Consider the following 22,069-nt stretch of genomic DNA (forward strand, 5'->3'; position numbering starts at 1 on the left):
ATGTGCCTTCTAGCACACCAGAGAGGAGAAGTGAGCTAGAGAGCTCCCTGGGGATTTTTACTGCCTTTGCCTACAGATGATACATGTCTCTTCCACTTCCAGTCCACTGGCCAAACCAATTACTTGGTCCTTGCCATGTCTGACAGGGCTGGAAAGCGTGGGAAAGCACAAGGTTATGTGTCAAGAATTAAATGGCTCTCCCATAAAAAGTAATAACTAAATGAAAACTAAATAAACTGATTTTACTAAATTCCAAAGTACATTTGATGAGGTGACTTGGAAATTTTGACTTCTTTAATCTTTCAAAGAGAATACAAGTTACAACATCATAACTTTTTCCCTAGATGCGCCTTTCTTAACAGCTCCAACTAAAGATAACAGAGCAAGTAAAACTTGCACCCAAAAGAGAACTTCCTAGGACTAGCTTCCCATGAACTTGTGGTATGACGCCAATATACAAGCCAATAAACAAAATATAAGTCAATGAACATCTCCAGCTTGAGTTGCCTTAGTTGTAAAGTAAGTGAGTGAATACTATTTCTAATATCCTATCCAGCTAAAAATACGCTTCCATCTTAAATCAACATTCCTACAAGATGACAGCTTTGTTTTTACTCTGAGATCAAATTAGTTCAGCAATCACATCTTTTCATTGGTAATATTAGTGTCATAAACCCAAATTAACTGTCCTGTGGTATTTATTTCTGTGGCTTTCTCGTGGAATTCTTGGTACAATAAAGACAAATAAATACATCCACAGGATGAATTACAATTCCACATCAACTTAGTTCTTCTCAGCAAATCATGTCTCTTACAGTGTGTGTTTGGTGGAGTGGGTTTTAGTAGGTGATGCTTACAATACCTCCCAAGATAAGTATGGTTGTAGTTGTTATAAAGATAAAGAGATGAGACTTACCCAAGTTCAAAGCTAGTAAGTGATCATACTAGGTTTTGAACTAACTCAGGTATTCAATCCAGGCTGATGACATTTTTATACACAACCTTCTTACAACAAATTTGGGGCCACACTTTTCCCTTTACCTCTTAGGTTTCTTTTTAGTTGGACCTGAGAATTAAATTGACATAAGGCAGGTCTTAGGATCTATCAATAGGAAAAAAGCATACAAATGTATTTAACACAAGTTTTACTTGACATCAGAGCCTTCATAAGGAATCGAGGACCCAAAGAAATAGCAAAACCTACCTACTTTTATATTATGTTGAACAAGGAGACACCATTGTGGAAACATGACTAAGCTAAGTGCAAAAGCTACAGAAAGAGAATTATTTTAACAAGGTCTGTTTGTAGAAGATTCTCTTGGTCTCAACTTTTCACCCTTGATAATTAGAATGTTATTTGCCTTCTGGCATATGGAAAACATCGTTCATATAGGAACTTTATCTCCTTCTTTTAATAAGAAAGACCAAGGTATTTTTCCTTTATTTGAGGTTTTCCCAGTGCCTTTAACTCAAAATAATCGATAGGTCAGATTGGCATGCTTAGCGGTGGCATGTTCCAAACTCCTTGTAGACCAGGTCAGAACAGCAGTAATGATGGTTAATTTTAATTAGAACGGAGATTTGGGGGGCCCTGGGTTAAGGAGCTGACTCGGATTTAGCTTCAGGTCACGATCCCATGGTTCACAGGATCGAGTGCCACGTTGGGCTCCAGGCTAACAGCACAGAGCCTGCTTGGGATTCTCTCTTTCTTTCTCCTTCTCTCTCTCTCTCTCTCTCTTTCTCTCTCTCTCTCTCTCCCCCCCCCCCCAACACCCTTCCCTGCTCACTCACTTTCTCTCTCTCACTCTCTCTCAAAATAAATAAACAAACATTAAAAAAATAGATTAGGAAGCTCTCTTCAACCATTTGGGGAAAAACAGCCATGTTATTGCAGACAGTCTCATTCAGAAGAACTTAAACTGCTAGTTGGGAGTAACTTCAAAGAGAAATAGTAACAATGTCTGCTCCTTCAGTTTTTTTTACCTTTTGGCAAACAGGTTTATTACAAAAAGTGCAATATTCTATTTATCTTCTCCAAGGACAGGGACCATAACTATAGTGCCCAGGGTTCTCACAAGCAATTAGTGCTGAGCATCTTATGGCCCATTTGAAGGAATGAAATCATACAGGATTTTCTCCAAATTTTCCCAGCATAAGATGGCACATCTCCTAGTAAACAACTGAATTTTTACATAATAAATCCTAAGTACAGCTTTCTAATGTGAAATTTATGTTTTTTTGTCACTAAAGGCAGAGAAAAAAAACTAAAACTATAGAGGCATCATGCAAAGTTGTACTGCTCTTAAGCATATAAAAAAGCAAAGCCATCCACTAATTAAATGAAAAATATCCTCCTCTGAGAGAAAGCAGATTGGAATATTGGCAAGACTCCTATGTTAAATGACTATGGGATGTCACATAACATCACTGCTTTGAATGTTGAAAATCATACTACTAGATTTCCCACTTTACATTTGGATAGAACTAATGTTCCTATTATAAATAGCTCTTAGTTTAAGTGTGGTAGATATGGGTAGGAAGTACTTGGTAAACATCATTTTAAATACCTCCAAAAGTCCATACCATAGAAGAAGACTTTTAAGTTTATTTTTTAACAGACAGATAGAGACAGCACAAGAGGGGGAGGGGCAGAGAGATAGAGACAGAGACAGAGACAGGATCCCAAGCAGGCTCTGCACTGTCAGTGCAGAGCCCGATGTAGGGCTCGAACTCATGAAACATGGTATCATGACCTGAGCTTAAATCAAAAGTCGGATGCTTAAATGACTGAGCCACCAGGGTTCCCCAGGAAGAAGTCTTTTTTTTTTTTTTTAAGCTCGCTGTGTCATGAATCATGATACAGATTAAGAAACATGCACTGAAATCAGTACCAATGAAGCACAGTTATGTGCTAACAAAGCTAGGTGTTATCCAGTGAATAATAAAAGATTATATCTGAAAGTCAATCCTTACACTATTTTATTGTTTTAGACAACAATATATACCTTCATGGCTTAGTACTGAACAAATGATAAAATTAAGAAGATGATAAAACCAAAGCCATTTAATTTACAATTTTTAGGGACTATGCCAAACAACAATCGACAACAGCAAAGATGGTGACACTCAAGAGTGTTTCATATGATCAATAAATGATGAAAGCATTTCTTCATGAGCATGATCATTCCAGTCAGTGCCATTTCCATAATTTCAGTTGGTTTGCTGAAGTGATATGCATCAGCAATATAGCGATACCTTATATGATTTCAACTTGTAAGTTAAGGGCTAGAATAGCAAAACTTTTTTTTTTAATGTTTTATTTATTTTTGAGAGAGAGACAGAGCATGAGCAGGGGAGAGGCAGAGAGAGAGAGGGAGACACAGAACCTGAAACAGACTCCAGGCTCTGAGCTGTCAGAACAGAGCCCAACATGGGGCTCAAACTCACAGACCGTGAGATCAAGACCTGAGCCGAAGTCAGATGCTTAACCGACTGAGCCACCCGGGCACCCCATAGAATAGCAAAACTTTTAATTTAATATGTAAGACAATAAGGTTTCTCAAGAAGATTGATCTGTGATGTAATGGTTCGGTCACCTGAAGTTTGAATCTCAATATGAGCAATTTTCTCCACATACCAGTGAAAGAAACCAATAATAGTTTTGGGCAATACACAAAATACATTCAGCACATGAAGGAATATATTTCTAAGTGGTCTATAACCAAGAAGTAAATTGATAATCCATTTGCTGCTATTTCTCAAGTTAATAATATTCAACCTTCCATGTTTTTAATGTAGTAGGAATGTTGAACTTAATATCTTTTGTGAGAAATCCCTTCATAATTTCAGATTAATGTTTAATCTAAAACTATGCATAACTGCCTTACAAAGCCATGATGCATTTTCTGACAGCCTCATTGGTCTATGAATAATAATTTTCGAACTCAAAAGAAATAACTTCAGATAAACCAACATCTGGATGTGGGACTGAATCAAGCTATACATCATCAAGCAGAAACAGATACATCAGAAAGAACTTGAGTTCAATTTCACCCCTCCTAATGATTTATTAGTTTTCAAGATTACATCTTATTTTCTTAAATTGTGATAAACTTTTGCTTTTCCCTGAACTTTATCTAAAACTGGTATCCCCCAAAAATATATTAAAAACCCAAATTTTAAGGGAAAAGAGAAATGCAAGTAGTTTGGCTAAAGCACTATCATGCTTCTTTGAGCTCCTTTAAAAAAAAGTGTTATTTGGGGCGCCTGGGTGGCTCAGTTGGTTAAAGCGTCTGACTTCAGCTCAGGTCAAGATCGCACGGTCCGTGAGTTCGAGCCCCGTGTTGGGCTCTGGGCTGATGGCTCAGAGCCTGGGGTCTGCTTCCGATTCTGTGTCTCCCTCTCTCTCTGCCCCTCCCCCGTTCATGCTCTGTCTCTCTCTGTCTCAAAAATAAACGTTAAAAAAAATTAAAAAATAAATAAAATAAAAAATAAAAAAAGTGTTATTTTTAGCAAAATATAAAAACCCATTTCTAACCCATCACACTGGTGACTAACTTCCCCCTTTAATATGTTCACTCAATTCCCAGAGCTAGAGTTTACAAATTCTCTTAAATTCTTCTTTCAACTTCCATCTACCTCCTGACAAGCATAAGACAGTAATCAGAAACTGATTAATGTTTCCTCGTGGGGAAAAAACAAGGAGAGCATGCTGCTCAAGGTGGCAGAATCATTCCTTGTAAGAAGACAATCAGGTTTGAAAAGAGAAAAATAGCAGAATGTCTGTTTCTAGTCGATCAAGTAATTCCTCCCTGTTAATTACTTCAAGGTATATTCGCTTTAATCTTTTCAAGGTGTGTTGGCAGTGTGAATTATTTTAATGATGAGGAAGAATACCTCCACAAAGCACACCATTTCTAATTCAATCAATAACATTCACAGAAAACAAGTTTTATCAATTCAAATAATCCTCACATTCTCTACTAACCCCAAAAAGCGACACAGGACATGTTATTATTAATGATGTTAATATATCAAAAGACCCTCAGTCTGCAGCTAGGATAACATTTTGTGACCACAGCTTCCATTTTTCTCGTCCTAGGAAAGCTAATTGAACCGTTTAGGGAAGTCAAGGCCAAGGAAGTGCCTATCTTACCATATTACCTTTTATTCTCGGAGGTCTCACCAAATGGTTCCAGGGATTTTTTATAACAGAAAGGGATTCTCAACGGAAGCCTCCCATGAGGATTCTGAGCAGGGAGACAAAGGCACACATCCACACAAACCACACAGAATCAGGTCTATTGGATCACTATAACTTCCATGTTTTGAAAGACTGTTCCCATTACAAGTGAACAATAAGGTGGATTTCTGGTGGTCGAATATATTCAACTTCCTTCTCACCAAAAAACACAACAAAACAAAAAACCACTTGGTTCCATCACTTGAAAAAGAAAAGATAGGGAAGGGGAAAAAAATAGAGAAAAGTGAACTAAAATTCATTCTCCTTATTTAGCTTTCTTCTAACAGGCAAAACAAGTTGAAAGGTTTTCTGTTCAAAATTAGATTGCTCTTAATAGTGAGAGGGATTTTCTTGCCCTTTTTTTCCCTCCTGTCTTTACAGGACACTGACTCTGGGCCGCCTCTCTGCTTCTGCTTGCTAGGCTCAGGCAATGACCTACACAAATCCAAGGTTAGGCTACCAGGCTGGACAACGACTAAACTCCTACCCAGCCGTATAATGGAAATCCCCCATGGCATCATGCAACCCCAGACCATCATACCTAGCCCCTCTCAGAGCTACATTCTCTCAGATCAACAACATTGGTTTCCAGGACTTCCATTTTTTTTTTTTTATATCTTGACTGCCTCTCCTCTAGACTTCGACACATAGTAACAACCTTCACTCACTGCCTATTCTTTTCCCATCCTGGCAAGACAGTGACAGCAGAGTCCCCCCAGATACCATGGGTGAAAGAGGGATAGAAGACAAGGGAGCAGGCAGGATCCAGCTTAGCCCTAAAGCCTACAATGTTCACAAGACAAAGACAATGCCAATCTCTTGCTACTAGCCCGCGTAACTTCCCTCGGGCACTTTGGCCGAGGGAAAAAAAAAAAAAGGAAGAAGAGGACAAAAGAGACTATGAAAAATCTTTGTGGAGGGAAGGAAGTGAGGAAAATCTTTTGCATTTGTGTTAGCCACATATTTCATGGCAATTGATTTGGCTTTGCCCCTGAAAAATCTTTCCGCACAGCAGACGTGAAGCTTTTGGTGATTTCTTTGTTCAAGGTTAACTTTCTACAAGTCTGATTTTCCCCTACTCACCTAGCTCCGCCACAGGCTTTGGCATATAGAACATTCCAGAGCAAAATACAATGATATGAAATAAAGCTTCTATTGTCTGCTCCCAAGCTTGCCTTATTGGCATTTTAAAGCAGTATTCAACTCTTCTATACATGTAATTTTCCATCAGTTATTCTGCCCCAGGGTAGAACACCAAGAGCAGAGGAAAGGAAGGAGAGACAAGCCTGCCTGGAATCACCTCTCTGCTACTAAATCTGTCAAGGGGCACTGATGAGCATCCCTTCTTCCTTATACTGTGAGAACTTGTTTCTTTCCTCCTGCAAACCTGACATGAAGCCAAAAACTCCCAGCGAGGAAATATTTTCGTTTCACTGTGCAAAGGTCAGACAAAAATGTGCTGAGGGCATCTGATTTTTCAACGCATATTAATCTCGGTTTTGCTCCCCCACAGAGACCCTTGAAAAGCAGTGGGAGTCAGGGCAGTGCCTTAATGCAGATTTCTGGCAGGCAGAGTTCAAGGTTCTGTGGGGTGACAATGACACGGGTGGTCAAGGGCGGAATTACACAGCTCAGAGACATTAGCTAGCTCCCTTGCTGCTTTTTTCCTTTTAATGTAGATTCTCAGTCTTTGGAAGGAATCTGTTAAATGGTTAAGTTTAAGTTAGAAGCTACCTCTAACCTTAGCCCAATTCAATTACTTCCAAAACAATCCTACAATTGGTATCCATGAAACCTGATGAAAATTAACGAATGATGGATGAAATGTACCGAGAAGGAAATGTTTACAGGCTTTGCCAGTTTTTTTTTTTTTTAATTCTTTTTAAAGTTCTTTTCTATTTCTTTTCTGGGTTAAGAACAAGAATGTGCCATCATCTTTTGATGAGACTAAGCACAGCATTTTCTTGCCTCAGATATATCTTACTAAATAGCTTCTAAAGATATTCTTCCCTTCCCAATCATAGCAAAAATCTACTTAGTGTTTTCCAAATCAGACCTCTTAGTGTGTCTTAAGTTTTACCTTTATTATCAGAAAGGTTCTTTCATTTAAAACCAGTTACTTCCTTTATTATGGTCAACAGGGAATTTGGTGATACACTCCAGTGATTAAAGTGTCAAACCCAAAGAACAGTCTCCACTCACTACAATGAGCAGAAATCCAACAATAAAGGACGTTACCGAATTAAAAGGCTGTGCAGGTATTCGGTAACAGAAGATTCACTTCAGTGCTGCCACAAACACCATGGTTTGTTTCCAATGTATTTTTAGCCAAACACCCTCCAGCTACTTCAAGCAAATCCACCCACCGGGTGCTGGGGAGTGGGTAGGAACAGAGGTTAGTATTAAGATGCACCCACTTACAGTTACGTGGCCACTAAGGACTCAAGATACATTTGTACAAGAATTCTGCTTCTGTGAGTTACATTCTCATTAGAGAAAATGGAAAACACTTTTAGTGCTTTGAGGTTATGCTATTTTCACATCACATGCAAAGCTGCTTTTCAAAATCTTAGATAAAACTTTTAGATTAACAGCTACTGTGTACAATCTAGCCCTAAGGCAAAGAAGGATGGAAAGATTAGGATTTCTTTTTTATTTAAATCTTGCTGTTAAATCATGGGAGCCAGCTGAGCTCTAGGGGGAAAAGTCAGGAAACAGCAGAGCAAGAAAAGTAAGCACTTTAAATTGATACCCTTTCAAAAATTTCCCTAAACCTGCTTTTATCAGACATCAAAAGTAGTTGAAGTACATTTACTAAGTTGTTTTTATTCTAGTATTTGGAGTATATTGAAATCTTTCAAATGGCAGTTAAATCAAACATACCTAAAGTAAGTTGCCAGGGTGTGTATTTAAAAAAGAAAAAAGGCTTGTGAAATAGGGTAAGTAACGTTGAACTATTTTACATGACTTCTATTTTATCTTAAGAAACACTTTAAATTCACAACTGATTTTGTCCCTAGGACAAAAACATGAAACACCACTTATTATCTGTGGATTTTAAGTTTTGATTCTGCCTCTTATAAAAGACATTTTGTGTTTCATTATCATTATTATCAGCTAGAGCAATACGTATATATTGAGCAATTACAGGTTTCTAAATTATTTCCTTGTCTTGTAAGTGCTAATATAAAAAAGGAAAAAAAATACATAAGTGAGACTAATCTTCCCTAGTTAAAATAAAATGTTCAAGTGTGACATATTCCATAGAAGGGCTTCTTTCCCTGTTTCCCAGTCTTGAGAATTAGAAATGACTTCGTACAGGAGCTAGATTTGAAGAATACCATGATTTCTTTTTTAAATGAGTCCTTTTCTTGTTACTACATTTAATATATAAAGAAAGATGATGCTTGCTATCTTAAACTGTATCTTTAAATATATATTTATATACATTTATTTATTTATTTATTTATGCCTTTCAAAATTGAATTGTGAGGGTTGATTCGTGATCTTCAGAAGTCAGGGATTTGTAAGAAACATAAAAATACTTTAAGAAAATCTCATGTATTGCAACAATTAGCTCATTTAATAACCCTGAATTATTGCCATTGTTATAAATGTAATATCTCAGGTTATTTGTCCTTAATTTTTATTGTTGAATGGATGTGTCCAATGACTAGAATAATGGGGGTGTTGTGAACTGTAGATCTGGACACTTGTTATATCTGTTCTCTATCAACAAAAACCAGACATGATTTTAGCATGTATAGTTTTTTATGCAGCACAAGGATATCCCCCAATATTTTGCACAGACTGCTAAGTTGCTTGACCTGCCTGAATGTGTCTCACTTGGCTAGAGATGGCCTGTCAAATCCATCACATACTGATTGGAATAGATTACAGAGTTGATGGAGCACTGGGATTAGACCCATCTTTCTGCAAGAGACTCTGTAATCATGATGAGAGGTTATTGTTGCCTGTGAACTCAAAAGAGACAAACCACACTGCACGCAGGGATCAACTCCAGCTTTTTGTTATGCAACAGACATTGAAAAACAATACTAGTCAGGACATGTGCCACAAAGCCCAGTGAACATCAGAAAGGTCTGTTCAGCACTCATAAAAAGTAAAGCTAGAGCATTTAAACAAAAAATAATACATTTATTTGGATGGCTTCCAAGTAAATTATATATCTTCTGGAACCAATATGTCTGCTTAATTGAAATTCAATGTTTTATTTTTGGCTTTATACAGAGAACATGGTATCTTTTAAGGCAATATTCTAATTGATTTCAAATATAAATTATATTATTTTACTCATAAAATTAATATATAGATACGGAAAAGTATATTTTATAACTATATAATGATGTGAACTTGGACTGAGAGAAGCTGATATTGTTGGGATTTCACTGTGTTACAAAACAAATACAGAGCTTTGCATAAAACCAGGTTTTTTTAATGTTTTAACCTAGGATATATGATAAGCTCCCGTTAAGGATATATTTTGTTCATATAAATTGTACCAAGAGTAAAATGCATGACATGGAGGATGTGAAATACACTCTCACTGAGCTGTCACTAATGTGTCATTTTTCTTTTCTTTGACCACTAGAAAATTTATGTATCTGTTTTCTTTCAGTTCTTAAATGAAGCAGGATCACATTTTAAAACCAAGCCAGTTATCCAGCAAGGCCTGTGCCCCCAAATAAATAAGTGAAATAAGAGAAGTTCATATACACATCTGATCTCTGATAGGTATAGAACATTCCTAGTAACATCTCCTTGCATAATGTACTCTGATGACAGAAAAGCAAAAATGTTTATTTTCCATATTATCAGAAACATGGCATACACTCAGAAAGGGGTTCTCTTAAGTACAGGACCACATAAGTGCATTTACTTTTAACATGAGAACACTAATTTTCCTACTCACTCAAAGAACAGCTATTTCCCTTGTGGAGTAGCAATCAGAGAGATCCGGGCATGATAAAGATGAAATACATTTTTCACAATCACCCATGGTCTGCAATTTCTAAATTTTGACATTTGCTATCAAAGATAATGTGAGGTATAATAAAGAGTACCTACTTGGGAGTCTGTTAGATATATTCTAGTATCTTTACATATATGTTTTCAAAATTATTCTTCCTAAGCTTTTTTTTTTGAGGTAGGCATCATTATCTTTATTTAATAAATTGACAAAGCAAGTCTTAGGATACTTGTCCATAATCACAGAACTGGTACAAAGGAGCTAAAAGTCAACCCCAAATCAGTTTAAATTGAATTTAATAGGGGGAAAAAGGACCACATTAGAAAAGTTACAATGCTTTCCTCTTGTGCACTCAGAGCCACTGATTTTGTATGTGGCTAGATAGGGCTGTTCAATAGGCATTATTTAAAAAAAAGTAAAGTTATACTTACCTACAGCTCCCATCTTGCCCCACTTTGTATATATCATACTATATTGTGATTGACTTCATGTTAATTGCCCCCTTAAAATCTAAGACTAAACTATGCTTTTCAAGCGACTGGGGCTATGTCTTGTTCATTTTTGTATCCCCAGTAGCTAACAGAATGCCTAGTTGTGACAAAAAAAAATTATACGAATAAAAAAAAAAAGATTCACTGCATAAAAAATGGCTGTTTACTCTTAGAAGACTATGAAGGAGGTCTTAACCAAAAACACCAATCCAAAAATATTTACATTCTATTTATTTTTATCATAAAAACCCAGTATCATATCTATACCTGTTAATAAGGAATCAGCCACAGACTAGTGACCACAGTGCCAGATGTAGCCAGCACTACTCTGCGTATATGTCATCTCTGCTCTGGTATATATACCAGGTAGTTTTCTATTACTGAATTTTGTTTCCTGAAATAATGTCTGAAAAATAGAACAGGAATAACAATCACTTTGAAGTCCTTCATGGATTCCAGAATTCACTTTTTCGCTCACTCCATACACACATACTTACTGGACACTCTCTGGGTAACAGGTGCTGAAGATACAAATATGAATGAACTAGGGTTCTTACTAATTATAAGCTCAATTTGAACCACTGTCAAAGTCTACATAGGAACACAATGCAATGGTGAAAGTGCTAAAGCAGGGAGTTCAAGGTGCTAAGGAGGAAAGACGGAGGGAATAATCAGAGACGTGTGAACTGGGTCTTGTGGGAAGAACACGCTTTTGTCACAAGAAAAGGGACGATCAGGGGTGCCTGCCTGGCTCAGTCAGTTAAGCATGTGAGTCTTGATTTCTGCTTAGGTCATGATCTCACGATTCCTAGGATGGAGCCCTACTTCCATTTCTGCACTGACAGCACGGAGCGTGCGTGGGGTTCTCTCTCTCCCTGTCTTTCTGCCCTTCCTCTATTCTCTCACTCTTGGCTCCACCCCCCTCAAAAGAAATAATATTAAAAAAAAAAGAAAAGAAAAGGGAAGATTAGAAGATTCTAGGAAAAAAGTTAATGACATTTAGTGGTATCCTCCCACAGGGGCCATAGGAGCCTGAATGATGTGTGTGGACACATCCCAACACAGGTGGTACAACACTGTCTGTAATTTGTATGAATTCGTCCAGGAGACACTCCAGTGTTTGATGCCTATCTGCTCCGTCTGCTTCTCGCCTTGATTTTCCCTAATGTCTCTTAGACCAGCTTATGATTCTGTCAACTCCCATTTCGGATGTCTCTGAAATTCTACCGTGTCAAAATCTCCTTCATTGTGGATAAAAACTGACCGATTACCATGCAAGACAAAAATATATACAACACACTACTGGACAGTCTTTGTTCAACTCCAAGGAGCCGGCAGCAGATATCAGCCAGTCTTACATAAGTCATGTCTCTTTCTGGACCTTCATTTCATTATCTTAAAAGTCATTTGTTCCAATTCTTTGCTTAAATGTCACCTTTTCAGTTAGCCTTGCCCTGAACACTCTATTCAGAAAGGCAAACTTCCCTTTCCCTCCACCTTTGACACACACATTCCCAATTCTTCTTACCTCACTCTATTTTTAAAAAAGTTTTCCCTCTGGGGCGCCTGGGTGGCTCAGTCGGGTCATGATCTCACAGTTGGTGAGTTTGAGCCCTGCATCGGGCTTTATGCGGACAGCTCAGAGCCTGGAGCCTGCTTAGGATTCTGTGTCTTCCTCTCTCTCTGCCCCTGCCTGGCTCTCATTCTCGCTCTTAAAAATAATAAACATTAAAAAAAAAAAGTTTTCCCTCACACTTATCTTTTAACACTCAATATTCAATACAATTCACTTATATATTATTATGTACTCAAGAATTTATCCTTGCCCAAAGAAAAATCTAGACTTTGCCCTCAATTTCTGGGATACAATCTCTAAACCCGTGCAATATCCTGCCTAATAAAAGTGTCTTTCTTTACCTGGGATCTCCACACCATGCCAGAAAGTCAAACAGTGTGATTTACAATGGGGACTTCGAGTCACACGGTACCAGTTCAGTCTCTACAGGGGCTGGATGGAGATTGAGGTGAGCCATGTGGGCAGTTGACCATGTCTATGTAATGGGATTCCCTTAAAGGTTCTGGACACCAAGTCTCAAATAGCTTCCCTGGTTGTCAATACTCTGTGCTTATTACTAGAGGTCACTGCCGTGAGGACTTAACCCTGTCCACGACTCCACTAGGAGAGTCTATAATGGACGGTCCACATTTAGAACCCTCTTGCACTTGGCTTTCCCTTAGCTGATCTTAAGCTGTAACAAACCATAACCATAGGTATAACAGCTTTCAGTGAGTTGTGTGAGTTCTTCTAGTGACATGATATCTGAGGGTATCTTGGCTCCCCCAAACTTGGAATTGGTGTCAGCGGTGAGGATGGTCTTGTGAACTGTTCTCTAACTTTACAGTTAGGCTCATGTGTTATTATCAGTGCCTCTCACTGGAACAAAAACTACATGAAGACAGGATTCTTCATATGTTTTGTTCCCCAATTAGCAAAGGGCTTGCAGAGAATCGTTACTCTACAAATATTTGTTGAATGATTGAATTGAATGTATTATACTAGCTGAATTCTGCTCTTTTACTTTATTATTAAAGGGCACAGATTAGGGCTCCTGGGTGGTTTAGTCGGGTAAGCAACTGACTCTTGATTTCAATTCAGATCATGATCTCACAGTTTTGAGACTGAGCCCTGGACCAGCTCTGCATTGAGGCAGTGAGCATGGAACCTGCTTGGGATTCTCTCTGTCTCTCTGTCTCTGTCTCTCTTTCTCTGCCTCTCTCCCACTTGCACACACATGCTCTCTCAAAATAAATAAACTTTTTAAAAAAATGACAGAATTTAGGGCCACCCAGGTAGCTCAGTCAGTTGAGCAAATGACTTTGGCTCAGGTCATGAGCTGACCTGTGGCTCAGGTCTCACAGCTAATGGGTTCAAACTCTGCATCAGGCTCTGTGCTGAAAGCTTGGAGCCTGGAGCCTGCTTTGGATTCTGTGTCTCCCTCTTTCTCTGCCCCTCCCCCACTCACACTCTGTCTCTTTGTCTTTCTCAGAAACAAACATTAAAAAACTAAAAAATAAAAAGGACAGAATTTGATGATACTGCCACATCACATCATCCAGTTTCCCATGTGAATTTAATTTAAAATAGAAAAATGCAAAATGGAAGGAGCGTTCTTCTAACATTTTTAGAGAATGTAGGTAGTTTTAAAGGAGGCTTCTAATTTCTGTGATATTTACAGAAGTTGGACAAAAACAGTGGGCTTACGAGAAGGCTCAATGCTCATCAAGTCGCCTTTGCCCAAGTTGCTGATATGCGCATCTTTTTCCACATCTGAATCATAATGAATGAACATAAATATATAATTGTCAATAGGCAGAAATATCTGCAAAGAGAGACTCAGAGAAAAGTAAGCAGGCCGAGGCATGACCCTGTCACTCCAGCACCTAAACAAATGTTACTACGCAGATAGGCCATCGAGAGTTTTTCCCAGGGAAGGCAGATGCTTTGGACCTTTTGATAGTTTTAAATTGCCTTTCTTTGTGCAGGGATTAAGCTAAGCAGCTCTATAGAATTTCAAAAGAGGAAATGTGAACTTAAAGCCCAAATCAAAGATGATTCACTTGTCTTGGTCTATTGATTTCATATGTTCATAGAAAGGAGATTTTTTTTTAAGCTGTTAATCTTGTTCATATTACATCAATAGTGTAAAGGCTGAGAGAGCACCAGGGATGTTTAGAAGCCAGTTTTATGACATCTAAATTATTCTGCTTAATAAAATAACACAACATGGGTGCTTATATGTGACCCCTGGCTTATATGTGACACTGTCGAGTCCATCTGTTTTCAGGTACACTTAAAACAATTTACAAACACCTATGCTCTCAATAATAATTGTAATCAGTTATAGAGATAGAAGCGTTCTAATTTGGTTTTCACCACTGTCTACACACAATTATGGTCGACAACTAACAACAGTTCATCTTTCTCTCATGTGACACATACCTATCCAACCCTTGTGTTCCACTTCCTTGGTAATAAATAATACTGACAGTGAAGCTAAAATAATAAATATATAAACTTTTTTATTTTTATTTTTTTTATTATTTTTTTAAATTTTTTTTCAACATTTACTTATTTTTGGGACAGAGAGAGACAGAGCATGAACGGGGGAGGGGCAGAGAGAGAGGGAGACACAGAATCGGAAACAGGCTCCAGGCTCTGAGCCATCAGCCCAGAGCCCGACGTGGGGCTCGAACTCACAGACCACGAGATCGTGACCTGGCTAAAGTCGGACGCTTAACCAACTGCGCCACCCAGGCGGCCCTATAAACTTTTTTAAAAACTCAACCTTATTTGATGCCTGGGTGGCTCAGTCAGTTAAGCATCTGATTCTTGATTTCAGTTCAGGTCATGATCTCATGGTTCATGAGATCAAGCCCCACATAGGGCTCTGTCTGCTTGGGATTCTTTCTTTCCCTCTCTCTCTCTGCCTCTCCTCCATGTGTGAACACATACACGCTCTCACTCCCCCTTTCTCTTTCTCAAAATAAACAAATGAAAGTCATCCTTATATCTCACTATTCCTATCCAGTAAAAATGCTTCTGATTTTATTTTCTAATGTTCTTTCTATTTGTGAATAGAAATTTACTCAATTTACACTGCCATTGTTTTTTGGAAATTTTTGTTTCACATCTACCTGGATTACTGTCACAGAATCACACTACTGTGACCCAGATGTTTTGAGCCTGGTCCTTTTAATGCAGCTATTGTGGCAGCTGTGAAGTTTTAATGTTATCTACCACTCAGATACGGAGGTCTAGATATAAAGTATTTTTAGGTCTTCTCAGTAAACACAATCAGCCAACAAGTGGAAATTGACTCCCAACCAGAGATGCAATGGCTAGAAACACAGCCAGCATGCAGTATTCTGGCAGAAATGTGGCATATCCAATCATAAGAGACCACTGAAATAACTGGTTATCTTGATACTCCTGAGCCCAATTGTAAGGCAACAAGGCAGGCAGCAGGCAATGAACCAGAAAATGAAGAAAGGACATGTTAACACAGTTGACAGGGAAATCAGCCATTCTTTCCACATCCTAAGATCTGCAAACCATTTCACCTGCCAATAAACCCAATGAGGCTTTGGAGATGGGCTGGGGGCATGGATTGCTAGATAATTCTCTGTTGAGGGAAGGTTTTAATAATGCAGGGGGAAAGAAAAGTTTTTCACTCCAAAAGAGTACTGGTTGAAGTAAAGAAATTTCCAGAAGAGCAAATGCAAAAAATCTCACTGGTTTGCACTGCTTCTGGTATGTCAGAAGATGAGCCTTACACAAAATCATGGGCCTAGAATAATTGGAGTAAAAATCCCAACTATATTTGAAAGTTCTCTACTTTTCTTATCAAGAAAGAACTATTCACAAGAGAGTGAAAAGTAAATACTACGTAGACTTGCAGGAGAGATTTTCATAAAATGGAAGTGCCTTCTAGAAATAAGACTTGATGTCAACAAAGGGGATTTGTACATTAAAGGACATGAGGGCCATTTTCCTCTCACAAAGAGAGGAAGCATCTTTGGGCAGTCCTGAGTGAGGAGCCCACAAAACAGCAGCAGCCCATGAAAACTTGGTCATGCTAACAAAGAGTGATGGACATCCTGAAAGCAGGAAATGAAAGGGTATGGGATGCAGAGGTGAGTTTGCCAAGATCACAGTAATGTCGTGAGGGGGTCAGGGTGTCTCAGGTCCATTTTCCCAGGTCAACCACATGGCCATTTTCACTCTAGAGCCCTTCTTCTCTCGTGATTACTAGTCAGAAAATGAAGCATGGGTTCTCTCTGTACTTGCATTTTCAAATCTATCTGGAATTGCTATGCCAACAGAGAGCCAAGGTAAACATCTCCCTTTCTCTCTTGCCACCTATTCCCTGATTCTGCCCCTGACTCTCCAATTCCCCATCACCCAGGGAATCTATGCTACTTACAAGGGAAGGAAATCTTGCTCTGAGTTGCTACATGTTTTCATAGCTTTGAGTTCCCTTGGGTCCTATGATTTTGAAACCTAAACTGTTACTCCTCTTTTCAGCTGTAACAAACTTTTCCTAAGGCACGGATGTGGCAAGTTCTGGCTCCTGACCAAGTGGGAAATAGGTCAGGTTTATAGGAAATACAAAGAGAAAGGCCACCAGTTCCTATCTCAAAATACCCCATCACAGTGTAATGAACCCTTTCTGTCAAATAGAAATTAAAGTGCTTTTCCTATTGTCATAATAAATTGTCAACAATTGTCATAGTACAAGAAAACTTGGGATAATTCAACTGCCAATGAGAAAAAAAGAACATGCACAGATTAGAAAGATAGAGGGCTACATCATTTCCTTGCAGAACAAATTTTGTTATATATTCATTCATCCACAAATACTGAGCACTTGAGTGCCTGCTCTGTACTAGGTTATAGACTCTGAGGATACCATGATGTATAAAATAGACAAAATACTCCTTGACCTGAAAGAGTTTATATTATTGCAGTAGAAGACAAAAATTAAGAAATAAAAACAAATTAAATGTTGTATAACAATGTTAAATATTACCAAAAAAAGCCAGAAGGGATATACAAAATACTAAGAAATATTAGAGGTTTAAACAGCCAGAAAAAAGCCATACTTGAAATTAAGATGTTTAAACAAAGATATGATAAAAGTGAGGAAGAGATCAGGGGTGCCTGAAAAGGGAAGATCAGGGGTGCCTGGGTGGCTCAGTCAGTTAAGCATCTGACTCTTGGTTTTGGCTCAGGTCATGATTTCACAGTTGCTAAGATCAAGCCTTGCATTGAGCTCTGTGCTGACAGCATTTTCTCTCTCCCTCTCTTTCTGCCTCTTGTCCGCTTGCACTCAGGCTCTCTCTCTCTCTCTCTCTCTCTCTCTCTCACTCTCTCTCTAAGTAAATAAATAAATTTAAAAACTTAAAAAAATGTGCAGTCACTTGGAATATAACTGTTGATAACTATGGGTCACGATTACTGATCATTTACTCAATTATGCATCATGCTATAATTTTTACCTATTTTACATCATTTACTCTTGACAACATCTTTATGACCCAAATGGTATATTAAGTCCACTTACAGATGAGAAAACAATTGAGAACAAATTTCTAATTTCACATAACTAGTTCATGGCAGACCTTAACTGTGAACACAGTACAAACTCATGTGAAATCTCTGATCCTGTGAAGCTCTACATGCAAAGAGAAGTGATGCCCCACAGATTCTAGAGAAACGTTCAGTCAGTTCCTATACAAAAGTCCTTATATTACTCACTAACTTGCTTGAATTCAGATGGCTCTGTGGATTCACCTTTCAGTTTAAACAAAACTTACCTAAGATCAGTATCCCCAAAATCTTTTCATTTTGGCCTCCTTCTATTCTTGCTCTTTTTAAATACCGTGTGACCAAGGCCTTGATTTAACCTGCTGCCATCTACTATCGTGAGGGACAGACAGCTCCTCAATCTCCTTGGAATGAAGACAAGAAAACTGTGTGCCCTATATTCTGACATTTTTAGAGTGTAGCATTGCTCTTTTGCTCATACTGATCCCCGTTACAGCATAACTTCAGTTTATGATTAGAAATGAAGACTCCCTTTATGAATAAATATAGAAAGACAAAAGGGAAGAAAGGGATCAAAGTACTAGATTTTTCCTTAGAGTAGGCAGCTAGCAACGTGACAAAAAAAATGGAGAAAGGCAACACAATCTATAAAAATCAATTATTAAATTATAATTATAATATAATCATATTTTAATCATATTATTAAATTATAATTGTAATATAACCATATTTTAATCATATATTATAATCAATTTATAATTATATTATAAACAATTATAATTATATACAATTGTATATAATTACAATTATTAAATATTAATTGAATTGATTAACTGTTGAAATATTAAATATTAAATTATTTAAATATTGGTTATATTTATTATATTTATACACTTATTAATATTTGTTTATTAATATTAAATATTAATTAAATGTTAAAATAATTAAATATTAATTTATTAATTAAAATATGGTTATAATTATTAAATTATTAAACAGTAAGTACTTAAACTACATTACAAATGCCTAACATATATTGTTGAGTTGAATTTTATTATTTGCTTCACATGGATTTGGCTTGGGTACCATCAATCTAAAACTTTTCTCTCTAGGCTGGGTTTCCCAAACTTGACACTGTGGTTATTTTAGGTCAGATATTTCTTTATTATGAGACTGCTCTACACATTGTAGAATTTTCAGCAGTATCCCTGATACCTACCCAGTAGATGCTGATAACTCACATTCCCCAACTGTGACAAATAAAAAAGTCCATGATATTGCCAGGTGCCACCTAAGGGAAAAAAAATCTCCTGGTTGAAGACCACTTCTCTATACTATTAGCAAAACAATTAGATTTGTAAACACAACAGCTGTGTGTATGTTTGTGTTTGTAAGTGTGACAAAAAGGCCTTAAAGATGGAAAAGTTTTTTCAAATAAGTTCATCTGAAAGTTAAGTGACAAAATGCTTAGAGAAAATCCTGTCATCACCTCACAGCAGTGTTTTCATGTGTTGTGGTCACTGGTATCAAACTAACCAGTCTAAAAGTGTGGATGAGTCATCCAAATTGCCCCTTCACCCTTCAAGCATTTACCCAGAATTCTTCGGAACAGTAGTGTTGCTTGAAACCAGCATTTGTCTATAAAAACTCAGCTGGTGGGAGTGAGAGATTCATAAAAAGAGAGGGACCTCAGAGATCAAGTCCACTTCTCATGGTTTATAGGACAAGACACTGGGGTCCAGAAAATAGAGTCTGCACACAATTTATCATGATAAACCTCAGCTATTCAGACACTAGCCTGAAATTTTCAACAATACAGGTATCGAACAACAGAGGCACAGACTTGATATTAAGATGTTAAAAGTATACTCTTCAGTCAATTTTCAAGGTTTTAAAAGTTAAGTAAGATAAACCAGAAACAAAATTAAAAATGTTTTTCAAACTGAATGCACAAAAATTAAAGATACCAACAATGTAACCTTTGCCTCAGAATCCAACAATTTGCATTTGTTTTCTCTTTATAACACATGATTACTTAATATCAATGAATTGGAAATGGTAGATTTCAACTTCTGCCTTATACTTGTAAATTATGCCTACCATATAAATTATTTGGCAATGGAAAAAAAAATCAATTGTTAAAGAGTAAGTACTTGGACTATATTACACACACCTAAAATATATTGTTGAATTGAATGGGTTCACAGTAGGAATAACCAGATTACAGTACCCACTCCACAACTCTGTTTTGACAAAGCTCACTCCTGAGACCAGTCCATGTTTCATTTCTCACATGTATCATCTTAGATCCTCATGATAAAATCAGTGTCATGTACCTAGCACATTAAACAGTTTGAATCAGCAAGGAAGAAATTTGGATTTTATATTTTAATTCAATCACTGCTTTCTCGGTCCTGTTCCTTTTCATGTATCAACAGCCCAGAGATACATCAGCAATTGTTATCTCCTAAGGAAATATCCAAGCAAATAATTATTTACCAATTTTTCCTGTGTGTAGCCATTCCCAATCTCTGAGTGGTTCTCTTGAAATTTTACTTATTGATTGAGGAGTTATGCTATCCATATTAGGTTTGGTGAACATCTGAAGATTATTTAGCATATACTGTCCTCAAGTTGGAGACTTTCACCACAATCCCGAGATTTAAAATTCCATCCAGAAGTCCGTAACAAAAATATTAAATTTGTTCTGGTTTCAGGCAATGACAAGGTAGCCTGTATTAGAAAACTCTCCTACCAAGAGCAATTTTATATGGTATACAAAATATTACAAAACTATTGTTCAAAAATAGTAACTATAGGTGTTAGGAAATCTGAAAAAAAGGGAACTAAGATGAGACCCAAATTTATGTATTCCCCACCTTCAGCGAAGTCTCCAGGTCTGTTGAAGTAGATGATACAGCTTCATCAGAACATACTAGTTTTACTGGGATGGCTAGTCAGGCATTAGAGTTTAAGGCTTCCAAAATAGAAGAAAGTTAAAGGGAAAATCCGATAAAGATGGGATGCACAGGAAAGATCCTAAAATCTAAGTACGAACTCTGCTAAAATTCTTAGGTGACTCTTGAACTTAGAGAAAGTCTAAGAGGTCCAGGAAAAACAAGAGCTGAGAGTTTAAAGAAATTAACTAGTGATTTCAGAAACTGCCCACCACCTGGGACACAGACTTAGGAATTCAATCAGTCAGGGTGATAAAGGCTTGATAAATACTTTCAGTTATACACTGAAATTCTATTAAGACTACAACTTATCAGTGAAGATCATGTTCCACAACTAAGAAATCTATCCCAATAGTAAAGGCAAAACTGAAATGAACCATTCCAACAGCCTAAAACCAAGCCCCACTGTGCCCAAGTGATCTACCAATAATTTAATTGCCTTTCAAAACAAAATGCAGCATTTTTCAAAGAAAGACAAAGGAAAAATGGGTCTCTACAATGTGTTATCCACAATGTCTATTAATCAACTATAATAAGACAAACCAGAAAATATTACAATGATTAAAAGAAGAAATATGAAATAGAAATAGATCTAGAGGTGACCCATATTTTGAAATTAAATCTGCTAAAGAAAGCATAGGAAAATGAACTATGCGAAGTGAAGAGATGAAAATATAGGAAATTAAAAATTAAAAAAAAAGAAAACAATGAAAATCCTTGAACTGAAAAATATAGTATTTGAAATAAAAAACTCATTAGATATGATCAATAGATTGGACACAAGGAAAAGAATCAATGAACATAAAGATAGAATAATAGTAGTTATACAAATTGAAGCACAGTGGAAAAAAAAGCATTGAAAAGAAATAGTTCTCAAAGACTTATGGATAGTGTCAAGTGATCTACGGTTAAGTGAAGCCTCACAAAAGGAAAGAGAGAATGAAACAGAAAACATATTTGAACAATCACTGGCCACGATATTTCTAGGTATGACCGGAAGAGCAGCCCACATATTTGGAGGAGCTTATCAAAACCCAAAAATACAAACACCAAGAAATGCAAAACTAAGTTCCTCGTAGTCAAATTGTGGAAACCTTAAAAAAAGAAAAACAATAAAATAAAAGCCCTGGAAAAGAGAAACAATATTCAAGAAAAACACAATAATAATGGAATCCAGTGAACAATAAAATGACACCTTTTAACTTCTGGATATAAAATAACACTGTCAACAAGAATTCTGTATCTGGTAAAAATATCCTTGACAAAATGAAAGCAAAGTCC

General features: G+C 37.1%; 1 long non-coding RNA gene across 5 annotated transcripts in view; it reads right to left on the reverse strand.

Annotated features, from left to right (window-relative positions):
- LOC123385626 overlaps positions 1–22,069 on the reverse strand; it is a 435,444-nt gene that overhangs the window by 269,262 nt on the left and 144,113 nt on the right. For 4 of the 5 annotated variants that reach the window (XR_006598526.1, XR_006598527.1, XR_006598531.1 and 1 more), the window contains exon 2: positions 917–1,066. The exons of the other annotated variant lie outside the window; for it this stretch is intronic. This is a non-coding gene — a long non-coding RNA (uncharacterized LOC123385626). The remainder of the gene's footprint in view (positions 1–916; positions 1,067–22,069) is intronic. 5 annotated transcript variants of the gene reach the window in all.

Source organism: Felis catus, chromosome A1 (assembly GCF_018350175.1).
Source record: "Felis catus isolate Fca126 chromosome A1, F.catus_Fca126_mat1.0, whole genome shotgun sequence".
Lineage (NCBI taxonomy): Eukaryota > Metazoa > Chordata > Mammalia > Carnivora > Felidae > Felis > Felis catus.